This window comes from Dipodomys spectabilis, unplaced genomic scaffold (assembly GCF_019054845.1).
Source record: "Dipodomys spectabilis isolate Male_0828 unplaced genomic scaffold, ASM1905484v1 ptg000107l, whole genome shotgun sequence".
Classification (NCBI taxonomy): domain Eukaryota; kingdom Metazoa; phylum Chordata; class Mammalia; order Rodentia; family Heteromyidae; genus Dipodomys; species Dipodomys spectabilis.
The window spans coordinates 270,148-292,810 of NW_024870784.1; the positions used below are offsets into that span (position 1 = coordinate 270,148).

At 43.4% G+C, this 22,663-nt stretch overlaps 1 protein-coding gene across 1 annotated transcript in view; it reads right to left on the reverse strand.

Moving 5' to 3' along the window:
- Positions 1–22,663, reverse strand: part of Tiam1 (TIAM Rac1 associated GEF 1) — a 347,016-nt gene that overhangs the window by 265,805 nt on the left and 58,548 nt on the right. The gene's annotated exons all lie outside the window — the stretch shown is intronic.

Sequence of the window (22,663 nt, forward strand, 5' to 3'; positions counted from 1 at the left end):
TTGTAGCACCTGGCTAAAGCAGGACTTTTTAACCATAACAACTAGGCCCCTGTAGTGAATAGTGAGTCTCCCAAATCTATCTCAGTATTGGGTAAGGTTAGGAAAGAGGGCCTGGAAGATTCTGAAGAACCCTGGCATTTCCTAGTGGATAGTCTCAAGGAAAAAATTATTCAGACATTCTAGAAAAGGTAAGATAAAGTTTATTCAGGACCAAAATAATAGTTTAACATCAGTACTACTATAATAAGAAGAAAGATCATGTTCACAACAAAAACAGCAAAGACAGCTAGGAAGCAATAGCCAATGGGCAGAGCAAAAAGAGTCAGAGGCCAGAAAGAATAACAAGAGAAATCAAGAAAATTAGGGGAAATTCTTCATAAACCAATTCACAGGCTTCTTACATCCCTTAATTCTTTTTAGTTTCTCCATTTTTCCTCCTCTTATAATTGCACTGCATTGTAGAAATCAAGAAGTTCCCATCTCTATACATCAAGTTACCATATTATAAGAAAAGTACTTTGAACATAACATCATGTGCAATTTCTACACAATCCCCCTGAGATACTGCCGCAGACTAAACCATTGAGAGGCACAATGACGCCTTTCAATGTGGCCTTGTAATGAGGAGTACACAAATAAAATGTAAAAGAACTAAAAAGCTGGATTGAAAGCATCTGACAAAAGCCAGGAAGCAAAATAAATACATAAATAAAAATTTGAAAAGTAAAAGAAACAAAAGCCAGGAAGCTTTCCATCACTAAAAGAAAAAAAAGAAAAAGAAAAAACTTCCTTAGGACAAACTAATACGCAATTTCTGCTGGGCCCAGATCGCAGGCCAAACACTGCAGTATGATCAAATAGTCCTGAATATGCCATTACTTACTGGACGGAAGTGATGTAAGAATCTAGAAGGAAGCCTGGCAAATTCCTATAATTGCAGGGTGTCTGAGGCAAGAAGATCACAAATTCAAAGCCAACCTGGGCTACATTTTATGACACTGCTGCAAACAACAATGACAAGTAAGAATCTAAGAGAGCCATGGCTATATTCTCCAGCTGCCCTGCCCAGACTTTCATCTGTTTGCACTGAGATCTGTTCCCAGAGCAGCTGCCCTCCCTGTACCTCTGTTCACTAGGGAGGTCGTCTAGAAGTGACAATCATAGAAGGTAAAGAAGAGGCAGGAGCTCTGGTGCCCTGAATCCTCTCCCTGCTGGGTCAACAGCTGTCTGTCCGGCACAGGTGAGGGCATCCTTCAAGATGAAGGGGCTTCTGCTGCCACAGCGTCCTCCCTTCCCTTCCTTCTCTTCTTAACCCTATGTCACAACTTCATCCAACTTCCTAATCACCTCTTTGATTTTCCTACTTTGATAAACAACAATATACAAGAGAGAGAACCTGAAAATCAAAACAGAACCCAGTGTGTATATAAGACAGACAGAGCCGGGCGCTGGTGGCTCACGCCTGTAATCCTAGCTACTCAGGAGGCTGAGATCTGAGGATCGCGGTTCAAAGCCAGCCCGGGCAGGAGAGACCTTGAGACTCCTATCTCCAATAAACCACCAGAAAACCGGAAGTGGCGCTGTAGCTCAAGTGGTAGAGCGCTCGCCTTGAGCTGAAGAGCTGAGGGACAGTGCCCAGGCCCAGAGTTCAAGCCCCACGACCGACAAAAAAAAAAAAAAAAAAAAAGACAGACAGAGTATGTGTGTAAACTGGGACTTGAACCCAGGACCTAGGCTCTGCCCCTTATCATTTTCGCTCAAGGTTGAGCCACAGCTCCACTTCCAGCTTTTTGGTGGTTAATTGGACATAAGAGTCTCACAAACTGGCTTCAAACCAGATCACAGATCTCAGCCTTCTGAGTAGTTAGGATTAGAGACATGAGCCACCAGAGCCCAGCCAGAAAGCACAATTTCATTTCTTCATTCCTTCCCTTCCATCTTTCTTTGGCTTGAACTCAGGGCCTAGGCACTGTCCCTTAGTTTTTTTCACTCAAGGCTGATGATCTACTATTGAACCACCGCTCTACTACCCGCTTTTTGATGATTAACTGGAGATAAGAGGCTCACAGACTTTCCTGCCTAGGCTGGTTTTGAGCCTCAATCCTCAGATCTCAGTCTCCTGATTAGCTAGGTTTATAAGCATGAGCCATTGGCACCTAGAGAACCCAATTTTTTTTTTTTTTGTCGGTCGTGGGGCTTGAACTCTGGGCCTGGGCGCTGTCCCTCAGCTCTTCAGCTCAAGGCAAGCGCTCTACCACTTGAGCTACAGCGCCACTTCCGGTTTTCTGGTGGTTTATTGGAGATAGGAGTCTCACAGTCTCTCCTGCCCGGGCTGGCTTTGAACCGCGATCCTCAGATCTCAGCCTCCTGAGTAGCTAGGATTACAGGCGTGAGCCACCAGCGCCCAGCGAGAACCCAATTTTTAAGCTACATTTCAGGGGGTGGCGGGTGAGGAGGATACCAGAAGGCTAGTAATGTAAGGGTGACGAGGAAAGCCCTGAACTTCTGGACAAAATTTTGTGTACATGTGTATATTTCTGAGAAGAGAAAGCCAGAAAGAAAAGGATCAAAAATTCATTGAATTCTCAAAACTGCCCCCCCCCAAAAAAAAAACCCATGAAGTAGCATGGGTACAAAAGCAGCACAGCACAGAAACAACCACATCCCCCCAGGGCAGAAAGCTGTGCAGCAGATGGAGCGTACCTGTGTCCACCCCCAACAAGAACGCCACAGCATCCTTCACCAAGGGGGCTGGGGGTAGAGGAGGATCTGCCACCCACCATCCACCCCAGGGAGGCAGTGGGATGGTGTGTGCCTGAGAACCATTCATGGCTCCCTCCCCACAGTCAAGTGACATTTGAAAAACTCATCAGCTCAGCAGGTGCTTAGATGCACAGGCAGTAACAAAAGCAGTTCCAGGCCTGAGGAAAAAAATCTCAACCTGTTCTGAAAGCCTCGAGGCTGCTGTGACCTGGGAGAGGGTCAAGGCTGAAAACCAGGAGGGGGAAAAAAAACATATTGGAGACAGCATAAGCACACTGCTAAACACACAGGAAAGGTCAAGGTAAGTACAAAGGAGCCCCAATCCTGTGGGTAGGTGAAGGTTTCCAGGACAACATCAGTCCTGATAGACTCAAACCTGCACCACCCTACATGGGCTAGTTTCCCCCTGGGCCAGTGGAGAAGATCATTCAGTACAAGCCTCACGGGGCCATTGTGAATCCACAGGAAAATGGGCCTTGACCATCCCTAAGACCAAGGAAACACCTTCCCAAGTCTGTTTTATTATTCCATATCATAGTTTTTCTCTGCATCCTTCATGGCTGGGATGGTCAGATGCAAACCAACAAAAAGTAACCAGAATGATTGATGAAATCAACAACAGGACTGATGCCACAGGAAGGAACAAATCACCCAACATTGGCTTCATGGGTTGAAGGGGCCAAAGCCTCTAACCCTCTGTCACGCTTCCTACTTTTAACAGCTGTTACCAGGGTCCTTAGCTCAGAGGTAGAAGGCCAGGTAGTTAAAAGAGCTTGCTTGACACTTGATCTTGCAAAAGGCTAAGTGGCCTTGGGGAGGTTATAGCATTACCCTGTAACTCAATTGCCCCATCTATCCATCAGATATGATCAGGATCACAGTACCTAACTTTTGAGATTAAATAAATTCACGCCAAATTCTTAGAACAATGCCTAGAGTGCAAAAATAACTCAGTAAATGTAGGCTGTCATATTACCTGGCACATCTCAGCTGGCTTCTAAGAGTCACTTAACAAAAAAGGCCAATGGCTCATGCCTATAACTCAACTACCCAGGAGGCTTAAGATCTGAGAATCATAGTTCAAAGCCAGCATGGGAAGTAAAGTCCATGAGACACTTATATCCAATAAATCATCAAAAAAAGCCAGAAGTCTAGCTACAGCCTTGAGCAAAAAAAAAAAAAAAAAAAGCTAAGGGACAGTACCCAGGCCCTGAGTTCAAACTCCAGTCATGGTGCGCATGTGTGCATGCACGCACACGCGTGCGTGCACACACACACACACACAAAGAGGCCACATTACATTTGACACAGATCTTCCCTCGCATCTGTTAAAGGGGAGTAGTAACAGCACTGAGCTAATGGGATAGGTGGCGGGTGGATTAATAGATGCAAAATGCTTCTGAAGCAGGTTGGCATGGAGTACTCATCAGAAAAAAATCTCTGCAGGTATCTGCATTATCACAATAGGAACTGATCTCCCACACTGCAAGCCTTCCCAACCCATGCAAATGTGGGAATTCTTCCCAGTCCCTCGCTCAACCCAGGAATTGCTTGACCCTGACACCAAAGATGCTGTGGGCAGGGGCTGCTGAGAAAATGGCCAGGCCGTTGGTAAACAGAGAATGCTGCAAATTTTCAGGCATTTGCTGGAACTTTGCCATTGTATAGGCATCCTAAAAGTAGTGATTTACAGAACACTGTTAGTAACTTCCAATGTTATATCTTATTAAGATACTGGGTTCATTTCAAGGTGGATTTGTTTGTTTGTTGCTCCTGGAATAACTGACAGGTCACTGGGTTGGGTTTTAGGATGCCCATGGAGGCCAGCTGACCTCTTATCAGTCTAAGAAGGCTCCATGCAAACTTCAGCAGGCACAAATGAACAAACCAACCATAACTGAAAAGGTGCCAAGAAATACATCCAAGTACATCAGAGTTCAAAAAGGAAGCAAGACCCAAGCAATGAATGAATCCATGGCATCCTTCATCATAACCAAGTCAGAAGAAAGCTTCAATGAGTCACTACAGGCTGAGCAACCCACATTCAAAACACTTGGGACCAGTGTTTCAGATCTGGGGTTTTCTTCAAATTTTAAAATATTTGTATACACATATTGAAATATCTTGGTGATAAAACTCAAGTCCAAAGGCAAAATTCATCTGTGTTTCACAAACACATAAGATGCATGATCTGAAGACTATTTATTTGCAAGGTAGGAGCCAATGACTCCTGCTTGTAATACTAGCTATTCGGGAGGCTGAGATATGAGGATCACAGTTCAAAGACAAACAGACGGACAAATCCCAGATTTAGCACCAAAGAACCAGCAAAAAGACCGAAGTGGAAGTGTGGCTCAAGTAGTAGCCAAGAAAGAACACAAGGCCCTATATTAAAGTCCCAATAAGCAATACCAAATTTAAAAAATAAAAAAGCTAGATATCAGCCCTGCTCATTGCTTCCACTGAACAGGAACCATAGCCAAAAAAAATCACAAAATAAGAATCAAAGACCTAAGATACAGAGTCTTCTCAGTACCGACTCCGTCTAATCATTAAGTTATGATAACCACAGGACAGCTAGTTTCATGAGGTAGTGCCTGAGTCACCAGCAAGAACGGCTAGGGCAGGTCATTTTAATGTAATCATCTGAGGGGTAAAGACTGTGGATAAATGTCAAATGCGTGCCTACCGGCTGCTACACTACTGCTTGCTTACACAGCCATTTCCTTCTTCAGACAAATGATAAAACATCAGCAGTTCTGAATATAAATCATCTTCAATTAAGACATTTCTGCGGGAGAGCTCTTTTGGCAGGGCAAACGAAGTATTTGCCACTGTTCTCCGACTTGGATCTCTCAAGGTTGGCAGGGCGATTTATTTTTGTTGATTAAACAAAACATAAATGGAATGGGCCTAAAAATTGATTAGCCAATTAAACTCAATGATTCTCCACAATGAAATGTGCATTATTAGCTTTGGTGCAGAGTTGTAAAATGCCTCCCGGCATTCTGTGGTGGTCAGGATTTACGCCAGTGATGTTTGTGCTGACAGAAAGATTAAGTAAGGACTGGATTATGCAAAATTCTTCTCATCTGCTGGAACGGAAGGAAGAGAAATGATTAAGGACTTGGGCCATTTCAGGAAGCACGCAGGCACGTTCTGTGCTGCATGCGTAATTCACAAAAGAATGACGGATTAGGAGAGGAAGCTGTTGTCACTCATTCTGTATGACTTGCTCTTTCGTAAACTGCAGATTCACTAATAGGAGCCACTTTGTCCAGATGACAATCATAAAATCCAGATTCTTCATGTTTCTCTTCTCATTGTCCAGGGGGCTAAGCGTCCAGACAAGAGCCAAGCCTAATGATGATATCAGATGCTTGGATAAACTGGATCGATGAGTGCCAGGGGGTGCCATAATCCTATGGTAGGACAGAACCAAGTTTTTCTTTAGTTGTCCCCATGAGGTCAAGACCACACTGGTAATAAATTCACTTACCGTAGCCCTAAAAGCTGGGACAGCAGAACATGGATGCTTTCTGGTGGTCTGGGCATCGGTGTGGTAGGCATTTTTAAACTTGATTGTACATAATTGTTAATCACTGACCCATTCTCCAACCCTCCTGGGCTGGAACGTGTTGCTAGGCAACCAATTTTGCTCTAGATAGTTTCTGAAAGCTAAGGAGGCAACAAGCAAGTGTCAAGTTAAGTAAACACTAACCACAAGTGACAGATCCAAATAAATAAGGGAAGCCCTGCATCCTTAAGGCATATTGCCTGATGCCTGAATGCAGAGCCATATTTCCCATGCCTTACAAGCCAGCAAACACGCTATCTTGTGTGGAACAGGGTGGAATTGCCCTTTTGATAGCTCAAGTTGGTAATTCATGTGATTCAACCTAATCACTTCAAAGCAGGAGAATTCCAAAGACTGTAAAACAGAGGCCTTATTTCCCTCCCCCAGTTTAATCACAACTGTGCTTTCCATCAAGCACATTTCATTTACCTTGTCCACACATTTCCTGACATTCTTTTTATAAGAAACCCTGGGGAACAGCAGCCTGCTTACAAATGACTGAATAAAGTCACATTTATCTTTCCATTGGAGACAATTACAAATTGACATGGAGATTGCTTATACAGTATCCACACATTCTATGACTTTGCAAGCACTGGGGAGCTCCTAATTTAGGATGCGGAGGAGCAGAGGACATCATGAAGATGTCATCTCAGGGGAAGAGTGGGAATGGCGATGACTCCTCTATAGAACTCAGTGTTGGTCCTAGAAACAAGAGAAATCTAACAACTGTCCAGGCCCAAGCCCATGAGGCCAGAACACCATAGGCATGAATTGCTAGGATCAAAATGGCCCTGTGATAGTTCACAGGTTTCACCAGGTTTTTAGAATCTTTGTTGGGAGCCCCTAATGGCCAGCTCAAGCAGTATATGAAGACAGGTGATTAGCCACATTAGGAAAGAACTGAAGCAGGCTCATGCATGTCATCCTAGCTACTCAGGAGGCTGAAAATCCGAGGATCACAGTTCAAAGCCATCATGGGCAGGCAAATCTGAGACTCTTATCTCCAATTAACTACCCAAAAGCTAAAATTGGAGTTATAGATCAAGTAGTAGAACTCCAGCCTTAAGTGAAAAAGCCAAGTGAGAGCATGAGATCCTAATATTGTCACACTTACACACACACACACACACACACACACACACACACACACACACGTGCACGAAAGAACTGACATCCATAATTCGATAGAGGGAGAAGTCTGAAGTTTAAGGTTAGATTTCTGGCCTACTGCACAACTTTGAATAACTATGTAATTATAATTTTCTGTCAAGCAAAGTTAACTGCAGCTAGGATTATAAAATAACCATTTATGAGCTAGACACAATTAAACTTGGTACTGGGCAAATGACCAAGTAAAGAAGGCAACAAAATATTAATAGCTGGGTGAGTCCTATGAGAAAGTATAGCCAGGCTTTCTAATGAATCTAGTTTTGCTTTATTTAAATACTTGTAATTTAAAAGGTTAAAAAAAAGAACAGGAGTGAATATCAAAAATCAAAAAATGAACTCATGGCTTCTCACACCCATAGACAACCTCCAGTTTGTTTCCTTGTTTTATCAGTCATGGGGGCTTGAACTGGGGGCCTAGGCACTGCCCTTGAGCTCTTTTGCTCAAGGCTAGCACTCTACCGCTTTGAGCCTCAGCACCACTTCCAATTTCTGGTGGTTAATTGGAGATAAGCATTTGACAGTTCCTGCCTGGGCTGGCTTTGAACCCCCATCCTCAGATATCAGCTAGGATTACAGGTGTGAGCCACCATTGCCTGGCTTGTTTCCTTTTTCTTGTTTCTTTGTGCCAGTACCAGGGCTTGAACTCAAGGCCTGAACACTGTCCCTGAGCTTTCTCACTCATAGCTGGTGCTACCACTTGAGCCACAACTCTACTTTTAGCTTTTTGCTGGTTAACTGGAGTTACAAGCATCACAGACTTTCCTGCCTGGGATGGCTTCAAACTGCAATCCTTAGATCTTAGCTTCCTGAGTAGCTAGGATTACAGGCATGACCACCAGCACCTTGCTTCTTCACTTCCTTTGAACAAAAGCAACATTACCCAGCAATGGACTCTTCTCCCCTGAACATTAAAGACACTAGCTTTAAATGGTATCCTCTGGATCAGTCCATAAGCACCATCCAATTTGTCCACAGCTTCCCAAAAAAGCTTCTTACATCCATTCCTCTCTTTGAGTCAAAAACATCATCAATTATGCATCTCCCTAAAAGCTCCAAGGCACACTACTAGAAGCATAAGAGGAAGAAAAAAGCTCAATCACATAGGTTTGTCCAAGGGAGCCCCAACCCAACAGTGTGCCAGGAGACTGCTAGTCTGCACCACAAATGTCTTACATTGGAGCCCTACAGGAGTATCTCTCTCTCTCTCCTCCCTCACTCTCTCCCTCTTCCTCTCCCTCTTCCTCTCCCTCTCCCTCTCTCTCTCATACACACACACACACACACACACACACACAAGATAAATGAAATCCAGAAATATCAAAGACTAAATAAATATTAAGAACCAATTGCTAAATTAGATTCTGAAGCTCACTGCTGCACACAGGGAAAAGAATGTGATTTCAATGGGGACATTTTCAACCACCAGCAAAGGCAATTGCAAACCTGCTGGGAATTCGCAACTATTGAGACACGAAACAACAAAAGCACCATGGGTTTAAGTACTGGGACTGCAGAACTGTGCTGAGTGCCAGTGGACTCCATATTGCTTCAACTTGTGGATTACTAAACCTTAGCAGAGGCAGTGTTTTCTCTATGTTCAGGTAGCAGTCTCAGATTTGAGTTGTAAGGACCACAAGGCTGACCTCTGTCCAACAAACAGACTGTTAATCTGGAGGTGGAGCTCAGTGATACAATGATAGTTTGGCATGTGCAAATCAAAACCCTGGGTTCCATCCCCACCACCAAAAGAAAAAGAAAGACTTTAGTCCACTTATTTATTGGGCAGTTGTTTCTTTGAGGATTTGTTGTTGGGGGATTTTACTTCTCTGAAGAAGAAAGAAGGATGGCCAATAGACACAGGAAGAAATGCTCAACCTCTCTAGCCATAAAAGAAATGCAAATCAAAACAACATTGAGATACTACCTCATCCCAGTTAGAATGGCTGTAATCAAGAAATCTAACAACAACAAGGGGCTGGGAAGATGGCTCAGTGGTAGAGCGCTTGCCTTGCATGCATGAGGCCCTGGGTTCGATTCCTCAGCACCACATAAGCAAAAAGAAAAAAGCCGGAAGTGGCGCTGTGGCACAAGTGGTAGAGTGCTAGCCTTGAGCTGAAGAGCTGAGGGACAGCACCCAGGCCCAGAGTTCAGGCCCCACGACTGGATCCAAAAAAAAAAAAAAAAGAAAACCAAAAAAAAGAAATCTAACAACAACAGATGCTGGAGGGGATGTGGACAGAAGGGAACCTTACTGTATTGTTGGTGGGAATGTAAAGCTGTTCAACCAATTTGAATGTAGTATGGAGGTTCCTCAAAAGACTCCACTTAGAGCTCCCCTATGACCCAGCAATCCCACTTTTGGGCATTTACCCAAATGATCACAAATAAGACCATACTGAAGCTACCAGCACAACTATATTTATTGCAACATTATTTACCATAGCTAAGATATGGAACCAACCCAGATGCCCCTCAGTAGATGAATGGGTCAAGAAAATGTGGTATATATACACAATGGAATTCTATGCCTCCATCAGAAAGAATGACATTGCCCCATTTGTTAGGAAATGGAAAGACTTGGAAAAAATTATATTAAGTGAAGTAAGCCAGGCGCAAAGAAACATAGGTCCCATGGTTTCCCTTATTTGCAATAACTAGTATATGTCTGAGACAAGCAGAACAGGTCAGATAAGTTGAAGTTAGGTGAAATGAACCCCAAGATAAGTATTCAAATGTTTCTTTCTTTCTTGCGATTGTTTCTAACATATTTATAAGATGATTTCTTTGGTGCTTTGTACATCCCTCCCCCATGGTATAACCCCTGCTTTCACTGTATTTGACGTTGGTATAATTTGTGCAGAGGAAGGGCAAAAAAAAATCGTTTAAATAAGGATACAGGTAGGCCCACTGCAACAATGAGATGTACAAGTCGTTATGTAGAAAAATGAACTTTACAACTTAGGTGGGGGCGGGGGAGATGGGAAGAGAAGGGAAGGGGAAACAGAGGAGGCGGCAACAATGCTTGATAAGAAATGTACTCATTACCTTGCCCATGTAATTGTAACCCCTCTGTATGGTATTTTCACAATAAAAAAAAAAAGGGTAAAAAAAGAAAAAGAAAAAGAAAGACATTGAGAAAGTGATGTTGCCTCTATAGCCTATAGTTTTCTTATCTATAAAATGAAAGAACTCTAAGGTGTAACATAACCTAATCCTGTGATCCTGTTTGATTAAAACTATGTGGATAGCTGGGCATGACGGCACACAGCTATAACCACAGCTACTTAGGAGGGAGAGAAGCAGGAGAATTGAGAATTTAACGCCAATCCGGGTCTTATACTAGACTACCTTAAAAAAAAAAGTCTGGGGGGCTGGGAAGATGGCTCAGCGGTAGAGCGCTTGCCTTGCATGCCTGAGGCCCTGGGTTCGATTCCTCAGTACCACATAAGCAAAAAGAAAAAAGCCGGAAGTGGCGCTGTGGCTCAAGTGGTAGAGCGCTAGCCTTGAGCTGAAGAGCTGAGGGACAGCGCCCAGGCCCAGAGTTCAGGCCCCACGACCGGACCCAAAAAAAAAAAGTCTGGGGACATAGCTCAGGTGGCAGAAGTGTTTGTCTAGAAACTTCAGAGGCCCTGGGTTCAATGCATAGTGCTACAGAAAAAAAGCTATATGGAAAAATGACAGATGGATAAATGATGGATAGAAGAATGGCTGATGGATGCATAGATGTATTATATGGTAGATGGGTAGACAGGTGTGCATGATGGATGGAAGGATAGGTGGGTGGATGGATGGATGGATGGATGGATGGATGGATGGATGGATGGATGGATGGATGGATGGATGGATGGATGGATGGAGGGATGGACATGAGAGGCAGTGTGCTGATGTGGAGTTACACAGTTGTGATGGACTGTCACCGTTTTGGGAATTCTGTGGGACAAGCCAATACATTGATAGCTTAAGATCAAGTGTGAGAAGAAATTTTACCCCATAGGTGTTGAAAACACTACGAAACAGGCCATTTTATTCACCCCAAAGGGCTAGCATACTCACCCATCACTGAGGGAAGGAAGAGAGGAAAGAAATGGGACAAGAGGACAGTACTTATAAAAGTAAAGTTCCATGATGACAACACTTAATTTTTTTCCTATCTGAAGTATCCTTCTCCAATCCAACTCCTTACCCCAAAACATTGCTCTTTCTGGTGAACCCTCCCTGACACCCCACCCCTGCTACACTGAGGACTCTACAGGAACCCCTCCACACACTCTCAGAGCGTGAGGCAGTACCTCCTCCCATCCTCTCAGGCAATACCTACATGCCTCCTGAATGCCTAAGACAACAACTAATCTTTTTAGCTCTTCATACTTAATACCCAGCACAAAGACAAGTACATAGTCACTATACTATTGATAGATTTTGAATTAAAGCAACAGTTTTTAACAGCAAGACAGAGCAAAATGTTTGCTGATAATAGATTCGGACTCAAAGAACTAAATATATTCAATCTCACTCATCACCAGGGGAGAGGGCTTAAGCTTTTCAAGTCCACTTACCCCTGGATTGTGGTTTTCCATTAAATCAGTTAACCTACATTTGTCACAAAACAGTGCAGTGTGTCACTGACCCACTTTGCTAGTCAATGACATCCACCTGTCACTATGAATTGCATTTTTAACTAAGGAATTAAATCTATTTGTCCTGGATTTACTCAAGCGAGCCCAGAGAGCATCAGCATTACCCCCAGGTTCCACTGGCTAACGCACTAAGTGGCTTAGTGCAAACTATTTTAACGTTCTCATCCTTAGCTCACCAATCCATTAAATGAAGACATGAGACTAGGACAACACAGATAAGAAGCCAGGCACCAGTGGCTCACGCCTGTAATCCCAGCTACTCAGGAGGCTGACATCTGGGAATCACAGTTCAAAGCCAGCTCAGGAAAGAAGCCTGTGAGACTCTTTTCACCAATTAACCATCAAAAAGCCAGAAGTGGCGCTGTGCCTTAGGTGATATGGTGCTAGCCTTCAGTGAAAATGCCAAGGGACAAGGCCCCAGCCCTGATTTTAAGCCCTAGTTCCAGCACGCACACATGCACCCACACACATATATACAAATAAAGGAAGCATTTGCTTCTGGATGCCATGGCTTGAATGTGTCCTTCAAATTTCATTGTTCCAAACAAAGTCTTCAGATTCATATGATATTTGGAGTTGGGGTCTTGGAAGGTGGTTAGGATTACATGGGATCCTCAGAATGAGTCCCCTTTAATGAGACTATGACTGGTTGTTTTATAAGAAGAGAAAAACATCCAAGTGAAGCACTCAAGTGGAAGAGGCAAGAGGACCAAGATCAACCTGGGCTACAGTGAGCCTCTGTCGTAAAGAAAAGAGGAAGAGCATCGTAAGCTGATACATACATTTTCTTTTGCACTGGATGCTGCCATCTGCCATGTTGATACAGCCACAAAGCCTCACCATATGCCAGTATCATTCATGCTGTTAGACTTCCCAATCTATTGACCCAAAGGGAAAATAAACTACTATTCTTCACAAATTTCTCCAGACTCAAGTGTTTTGTTATAGTAACAGAAAATACAGTAAGACACTTGCAGGAATCCCATTCAGATCTTCTACACAACAAATTCTGCAGTCTTTCAGTAAAATTGCTGTCCTAGTTTATGAAAGCAGGTCAAGCACTCTGCAAAACAACAAAAAGAAATGTATGACGTTGGTTAAAAAGTCTTAAGTGGTATGGAAGAGAAAGTCTATTAAAACTAGCAATGATAAGTAGGCCTAGAGTTTCCAAACCAAACAGTAATTGGCTTAAATAAGCTAAGAAAAATGACTTGACCAGGCAGGGGGAAAAGTGAATATTCCAGGCTTATTAATGAATCAGTTCAAGTTTATTCCACCTCCCAGAAGCCACGTGGACACAAATCATGTTTGTTGGCCTGGCTGCCACTGTGAAAGCATACCACTTTCCTCTACCTTTCTCCTCTCCTTCCCTTGGACCTGCCAGTAGTCTAGACTAGTCTAGTCAGCATCATATAACATGAGATCTATAAAGAGGCAATGACCCTTTGAAATAAATAGCTTTTTAAGAAATCCAAGGTAAATAGCCAATGCAATGTTAGGCAAAAAAATAAAAAGTAATACTGGTGGTATCATAATCCCAAACATTAAGCTCTAATACAAAGATAAAATAGCAAAAAAATGGCTTGGTAATGGTACAAAAACAGACCTGAAAATCAACAGAATAGACTAGAAGACACAGGAATAAAACTATATACTTACAGCTATCTGGTATCTGATAAAGAATCCAAAGACATACAGCAGAAAAGAATCTCTTCAATAATTTGCGTTGGGAAAATTTGACATCCATATGCAGAAAACGAAGATCCCTGTTTGTCACCATGCACTAATATCAACTCAAAGTGGATCGAAGACCTCAATGTCAAACCTGAAACTTTAAGATAACTGCAAGAAGGAGCAGGAGAAACACTAGAACTCATAGGTACAGCCAGAAACTTTTTGAAAAGAGTTCCTGGGACAAAGCAGATAGGAAAGAGACTTGACAAATGGGATTACATCAAAATAAAAGGTTTCTGCACAGCAAATGACATAGTTACTGAGCTAGAAAGACAACGAACACACTGGGAGAAGATCATTACCAGAACATATCAGACAAAGGCCTAATATACAAAATATAGGAGCTCAAGAAATTAACCCCTCCCAAAATCAAAAAAAAAAATCACTAAATGGGCAATGGAGCTAAGGAGAGACTTATCTGAAGAAGAAATAGAATGTCAAAGAAACACATGAGGAAACACTCATTATCCCTGGCCATAAAGAAAATGCAAATCAAAACAACTCTGAGATTCCATCTCACCAACATTGTGAATTCAAACAACAACAAATGTGGTGGAGATGTGGAAAGGAATCCTACTGCCTGTCAGGGGGAATGTAAACAAGTACAATTACTCTGGACAGCAGTAGTCTGGAGGTTTCTCAAAAAACTAAATATAGATCTTCCCTATCACCCATCCATAACACTCCTAGGCAGCTATCCAGAATATCACAAGACACTTGCACATCCATGTTCTTTACTGCATTATTCACAATAGCCAAGTTATAGAAACAGTCTAGATGCCCTACAGCAGATAACTGGATCCAAAAAAATGTGGTACCTACACACAATGGAATTTTACACAGCTATTAGAAAGAATATTATGTCATTTGCAGGGAAATGGATGGACCTAGGACAAATCATGTTAAGTGAAGTAAACCAAGCTCAAAAAGACAAATAGTATTTGCTTTCTCTCATATGCAAAAGCTAGGTCTACAGTACACTGGGATATGGTAAATTATATAGGACTCTGGGCACTCACACATAGTGAGACCAAAGGAGGATATTCTTAGGGGAGGAATACAAAGTTGAAATGCCTATGTGTCACTGATCATATAAAATGATGTTTATTGAAATGAATTCCAGAAAATGGAAACAAGAGTTTTTCTTTGTTGTTGTTTTGGTTTTCTTTTTGTCTTGTTTGTTCATTTATCTGTCTTTGCGAGGATACGGAGGAGAACAGAAATGGAGTGACAAAGGGTGAACAAATGCACCAACAGGACTCACTAGAACTATGTTGAAGATCAACTATACAACTTGTGGGTAGAGACAAGAGGGAAAACTGGGAGAGTGAGAGAAGGGGTAACATTGTCCAAAAAGAAATGTATTCTTTACCTGAATTGTGTAACTGTAAACCTTCTGTACATTACCTTTATAATAACAATTATTTTTTTTAAGTCTATGGTAAATGGTTACCAGGAGCTCACACCTGTAATTCTAGCTACTCAGAAAACATACAAACACATACCCCACAAAAAAAAAGTACAAGTTATAGAAGAACCATTGTTGTTGATTCTTTAGTATTGGAAGGGGAGGGGAGGGGAGGGGAGGGGAGGGAAGGGAAGGGAAGGGAAGGGAAGAGAAGGGAAGGCTAATTGGGCCTCCTATCATTCAATCACCTATTCAGAAGTGCTTAACCTGGCTGGGTAGGACCCACAGTTACAGTCCAGGAGCTCCATCATACAAAACCACCACACTTTTTTGAGATACCAGCTACAAATGGGGTACCCAGGGCACCCACACTTCTGCCTGGCCAACTACAAATTCTGAGAATCTCATGTCTCTCTCATCAAGCTCAATAACTGGTTAAAGCAATCACAGAGGTCATGAAATCCACTTGTTTTCTGTTCTGGTTTAGATAAAAGTATATCACAAAAAAGACAACACCCAGCTGGCAGTGCTATGGCAAAGTTAATTGGATCGTAACAATGTTAACTTCACTGATGAGTTCAGAGCTGAATGAGCTTACTGGGATGTTGTCCTTGTTGAAGGAAGCTTGTTACTGTGAGCATGCCTTTGTAGACTCTATCTTGTCCCTGGCCTCTTTCTCTTCTTATTTCTCTCTGCTTCCTGGCTGCCTGAGGTGAGCAGCTCTACCTCACCACTTCTTCGCAACAAAACATTTCTGTCTCACCTCAGAACCACAGAAATAAATTGAACAAATCATATACTGAAACCTCCAAATAAAGCTTGAGCCAAGTAAACTTTTCCTCCTTCTAAATTGTCTATTCTAGGTATTTTTTTTTCAAAGTGATGGAAAATTAACACATTTGGATTCATTGTAAAGGCTGTAACTTAAGAATTAACGTTACAGGTACAGAGGGTTGGATAAAGCAGGAGGGTTGTAAGCTTCCATGTTCCATACTCCCAGTACCAATCCACTGTTAGTGATCTTATAGAGGTAAATTACTGATCACTAGTGATCACCTCCCCTCTCGGGAGGGATAGATAGAACTAAGAGTGTGACCCTTTTATCTTTATGAGTAGACCAACTCCCATGGATTGGCTCTCTAGGTGGCCCAGTGCCAATCGTCTCATTAGCATACAAAAGAAAATCATTCTATCCCTCTGGATCCTAAGGGTTTTATCAACCTTTTGCCAGGACCCAGGACAAAGACTCAACTACGATTTATCACATGCCTCAAGGCATTGTTCATTATGTAAAATAAAAACAAAAAGCTGAAGATCTGACTTTCTAGTTGCCTGGGCAAATCAGTGTGGCATCAGGAAACCAAAAACAGGATTCTGTTTTAATTAATTCCCAGAGCTGTGCATGTTTGTTTTGCTTCTGTGTGGTGAGGGCTGTGCGATGGAGGTGGGTGGAGAGTGAGCCATAAGCGGAGCAGAAGGGAGGTGCAATCCACAAACTGACTTGCAGGGACACTCCCACCCACCACCCATGTGCATCTGGCGAAGGCAACTGTAGATCTGCCAGTCCTTGACTGAACTGAACCAGAAGCATCCCCAGTCCAGGCCACCCAAAGCTAAAAACATCATGGGGAACCTTGGTAGTGACTCAGAGTAAGTCAAGGACTTACCTATAGCAATAATGATGAGCAAGGCCTGTGCATGTGTCATTCATACTCCTCTCTCTCCACATGGTAATAAAGATGGAGACTCAAAATCATAGAGTACATGACCTGCCCCCAGGCCATACAACTGGTAAATGAACCAGACCATGAACCCAAGTATACTCGGTTCAAGGACATGAACTCAGACTACACTATGCTGTCTCTCACACTCTTGTTTAGAAAGAAAGCGGTATTTTATAAACATAAGTGAACTGAAGTAGGTGAATACCAACAAGTCTGTCAAAGTACAAGATACAGCCCTCCTCACCACCCTGTGATCCAGCCCTCTCCCTCTCTTCCTTTTAGGAAGTCTAAGGTCTTAAATCACCAGACACACAACTACTGCACTCCCCTCTTCAACCCACAAGATTCAGTGTGTGAAAAGCAGAGTAGGGCTTGTGCCAAGAAGTAGGAGCTAGTTTATTTTAAGCTCCATGTTAAGACAGCCAGCACCAGGTTGGGGCTGAGAAATGCTCCTTCTAATTAAAACTTTATTTTCAAACACATGTCACAGTTTCAACATAGTGAGACTCATTTTTTACTATGTAGATTTCTAAGAGTAGAAGCATCTGCTTCTACCAACAGTTTCTACCATTCATTTTGGGACAACCAGCGAATCCAAGGGGCAAGGAAGTGTTGTGATAATACTCAGGGTCAAAGCTATAAGATCCAGTTCTCAAGAGAATTACACAAAGCAAGACAAGCTGCTGTAAATCTAGCTGACATTTTTAACAGGGACTTCATCACGATGGAGTCTTCACTTACAGTCCACTTACAGTCAAGCAGCTGCCTGATAAATCTATATGTAGGGTCAGAAATGACCCTTGTATCCACGTGGTGCCAGAAGGTAAATCCAGTGTGAGACTTCCATGCCCAGCCAAGGTAACTTTGGAAAAAAGTGCATGGTATGACAGACTCATTTACTGACTTAAAAAGAGAAGCCAGTGGCTCATACCTGTAATCTTAGCTATTCAGGAGGCTGAGATCTGAGGGTAGCAGTTCAAAGCCAACGCAGGCAGGAAAATCTGTGAGACTTTTATCTCCAATGACCCACCAGAAAACCGGAAGTGGCACTGTGGCTCAAGTGGTAGAGCACTTGCCTTGAGCTGAAGAACTCAAGGACAGCAAGGAAGAAGGAAGAAGGAAGGAAGGAAGGAAGGAAGGAAGGAAGGAAGGAAGGAAGGAAGGAAGGAAGGAAGGAAGGAAGGAAGGAAGGAAGGAAGGAAGGAAGGAAGGAAGGAAGGAAGGAAGGAAGGAGGGAGGGAGGGAGGGAGGGAGGGGGGGGGGAAGGAGGGAGGGAGGGAGGGAGGGAGGAGGAGGAGGAGGAGGAGCAGGAGGAGGAGGAGGAGGAGGAGGAGGAGGAGGAGGAGGAGGAGGAGGAGGAGGAGGAGGAGGAGGAGGAGGAGGAGGAGGAGGAGGAGGAGGAGGAGAAGAAGGAGAAGAAGAAGAAGAAGAAGAAGAAGAAGAAGAAGAAGAAGAAGAAGAAGAAGACAATCAGAAAACCCACATAGACTAGCCTGGAGTCCTAGGATCAACATCCCTAAGTTGACAATATGAGGTGAAGTCTTTGGGAGGGATAGCTACGTCAAAAAGATGGAGGCCTCATGTATGGAATGAATGCTCTATGAGAGACCCCAGAACCCACACTCCATCATCCTTCTGCCACGTGAGGACACAAAATATTGACTGTCAACTAACCAGGAAGCTGTCTTCACTAGACACAAATCTACTGGCATCCCAATCTTGTACCTTCCAGACACTAGAGTTGTATATTAATAATCCATCCAGTCTGTGATCTATTCTGTTCCATCACCTGTTATCGTTTGTATATAAAATGTCCCCAATACAACTTCTGTGGTGAAGGCCTGGTCCCCAACTGGTGGCACTACTAAAGGGTGAATGGCCATGAATGAGGTAACTTCATCAATGGTAGTGCCTAGATGGGGAAGTAGGTAACTGGGGATGTGTCTTGGAAGGGTATATCCTGTCCCTGCCTCTTCCTGTGTGGTGTGGTGTGGTGTGGTGTGGTGTGGTGTGGTGTGGTGTGGTGTGGTGTGGTGTGGTGTGGTGTGGTGTGGTGTGGTGTGGTGTGATGTGTGTGTGTGTGTGTGTGTGTGTGTGTGTGTGTGTCTCCCTGCTTCCTGGCTGGCCAGGAAATGTGTACCTTCCCAACACTCCAACCACCATGTTGTTCTGCCTTGCCATAGGCCAAAAAGCAACCAAGCCAGGTGACCATAAACTGGAACTTCCAAAGCCATGAGCCAAAATGAACCTCTTCCTTGCTTTTATCAGATACTTTATCGCAACAACAAAAAGATATCAATCACATAGTCAGAACAAACTAATTCCCTCACTAAAGAACCCCACCCCCCTGCAGCTTACCACTCTTCATGCCTTTCACACACACACACACACACACACACACACACACACTCCACAGACTGCCGGGATGCAGCCTGCACACATCCACAGGCGTGAGCCCAACAGACCATTACCAGCTGACCAAATTAATACCATGCAACTAGCAAACCAAAGCCTGCCAGCCTCCAAACCCAGCTTCCTTCCTGAGAAGGGACCTTGCTAAAAATAGCCTCCCTTAAGCAAGGTGAAAATCAGAAAGAGGAACAGAAAGAAGGAAGACATTTTGAAAAATGGAATACTGTGTGTTTCAAATCCTTCACCCCCACTTTCTAGCTAAGTAACTTTACTCAAACACTGCTTTAATCAGCTTCCAAAGTCCACGGTACTGAAGGTCCTACAATCCCAGAGTTCTTATCATCTAAGGAGACTCTAGAGATTCTCCAGGACTCTGAGTCCAGCATGGTCCTCCCTTAACCAAGACTCCAAGCCTTCTCTGTTATGACTGGTGCTGTACATTCTGACTGCTAGCGTCCTCTCAAAGATTTTATGTTGAAATTCTCATCTCCAAAATGATATTATGAATAGGGAGTTGTAAATCACCTTTATAATAATAATTTTTTTAAAGTTTAAACAGTAGAGGGGGTCGGGCGCTGGTGGCTCATGCCTGTAATCCTAGCTACTCAGGAGGCTGAGATCTGAGGATTGCAGTTCAAAGCCAGCCCAGGCAGGAGAAACCATGAGACTCCTATCTCCAATAAACCACCAGAAAACCGGAAGTGGTGCTGTAGCTCAAGTGGTAGAGCGCTCGCCTTGAGCTGAAGAGCTGAGGGACAGCGCCCAGGCCCAGAGTTCAAGCCCCACAACCGACCAAAAAATAAAAATAAAATAAAGAGTAGAGGGTTCTTTGAAAGGTTGTATTAGTCAGCTTTTGGTTACTACAGCAAACTACCAAAGTCAGATTATTTTGAAAAGAAAAGAGGCTTAGCTGGGCACTAATGGCTCATGCTTATAATCCTAGCTACTCAGGAGGCTGAGATCGAAGGATGATGGTTTGAAGCCAGCTGAGCAGGAAAGTCTGTGAGACTCTTACACCAATTAACCACCAAAGAACCAGAAGAGGAGCATTGACTTGAGTAACAGAGTGCCAGCCTTGAGTGAAAAAAAGTAAGGGACAATGCTCCAGTCCTGAGTTCAAACCCCAGTACTTGCACCCAAAATTTTTCTTAAAAAGGCTTATTTTGACTTATGGTCATGGAAATTACAGAACTAGAGGCCTCATGTGGTCAAGATCTGCTTACTGGCAAATTCTTTTGAGTGGGCATAGTGCTCACATGGCAGCAGATAGAAAACTCACATTATGTGTGCTCTTTCTCTGCTTTTAAAGTCTCCAGGATGCAAGCACAGCAGCTACCTAATCTCACTTCAAATCACCCATCGACAAAAAGTATAGTTAGATTAAGTTTCCAGCTTTCAATACCATTAATATATGATTCTCAGGAGGAAGCCAAATGTAAGAAGTCTAGGGGAAAACTGGAACCATAACCAAACCACAGCAGAGTAGTTAGGTCATGAAGGCTCTGCGGGTATAGTGCCTTTATAAAAGAGACCCCAGAAGGGACCTAGCTGTCCCCTCTTACCCTGTGAAGACATAAAAGAAAGGCACCCTCTAGGAATCAGGAAGGTAGCCCTCCCCAGGTACCAGATTGGCTGGTGCCCGGATCTTGCACACCTCCACAACTGTGAGAAACAGATTTCAGTTATTTCTGGTATTTTGTTGCAGAAGCTCAAAGACAGCTGGATTATGAGGTAGGAAAGGAAATCATCTTTATACCACAGGTGCCTGTAGCACAGAGCCTCCAGAAAATACTGTTTCACAAAGTTAGAGAAAAGACCACCTGTGAAGAGGTATATGGGAGGCATGGCAGGACAGGGGTCCTTGGGTCTAGCACAACAGTGACATAATAAATCAGCAGAAAAATGCAGAACAGAGAGCAAATCCGAGCAACCCTGGCCCCTCCTCATTCAGCAGTTCATTCCAAATGGCCCTAGGAAAGCGGCCCATAGGCCACTCTCATCCTCACATGTCCTAGAACAGAGAACATGCAATGAGTCCGACACCCAGAGGTTGTGCTAACTCACTGTGCATCGGAATGAGTGTTATGGGATAAACGTATCTCCCAAAGTTCATGTGTTAAAAGCCTGATGCCCAAATACAAATGCTTGCAGCATTTAGAGATGGGATATTTGGAAGGTACTTCTAAGTAAATGAAGTCATCAAGGTGGCTTTATGAGACAAGGAAGAAAGGACAAGAACCACATACTTCTTTCTCCTCATATCATGCCCTTCAACACATTATTATACCGCAAGAGGCCTCACCAGTGGCCAAGCAGATGCTAGCACTGTGCTCTCGGACTTTGCAATGTCAAGAACATGAGCGAAATAGCATCTATTCTTTATAAATTACCTAGTCTCCAGTACTTCGCTATAGTAAAAAAAAAAAAAAATGAACTAAGACAAGTGTTTTCTAGAAGCCTATGACACTGATATAGTAATCCTAACACAAAGAAGTAGAAAGACTTAAAGTCACTATAATCTAGTTCTTGGATTACAAATCAAGATTTAGATCTGTAATCTCAAACTTCTAATGATCACATCATATCTGCTGGTCTCTACTTCCCACCACAGTGTCAAGTGCACATGCATGTACATGCATGCACAGATGCACACCACACACACACACACACACACACACACACACACACACACACACACACACACACAGGGACAGTCGGCCCTTTACAGGTAACATTTCTGAAGGGTAAAGGCTCTTACAGGTTGCATCCAAGAATATAACACCTTGCTAACAATCCAGTAGCACAACCACTCAGCCACTGAATGCTAACCACAGGCCACAATCAAGCCTTCACAGGCATTAACACACTGCATCCTCAGAACGTGCCGAGGGTAGGGACTGCTAGGATCCCCACTCTGCAGAGGAAGGAATGGAGTCACACAGGTGAAGACCCCTGTGCAAGGCGATGGCCCAGCTCCGAAGTCTGTTACCTTGGTTCCACACTGTGGCCTAAATACAGAGGCCCACAGTGCCTGGCACTCCAACGCTAACCACAAGAAACCCTCTCCACAAACAACATCTGCACTTGCCTAGGTTCAGGAGTAAGCATCATTCCACGGAGAAGAAATCAACTGACTTGATGACCAGAAACTGACTCGATGAGCCGCAAGTCCACATGATTTACACCCACTATCAGCTGGGACCTGTTCGAGGACAGGCACCATAGGCAACTGCTG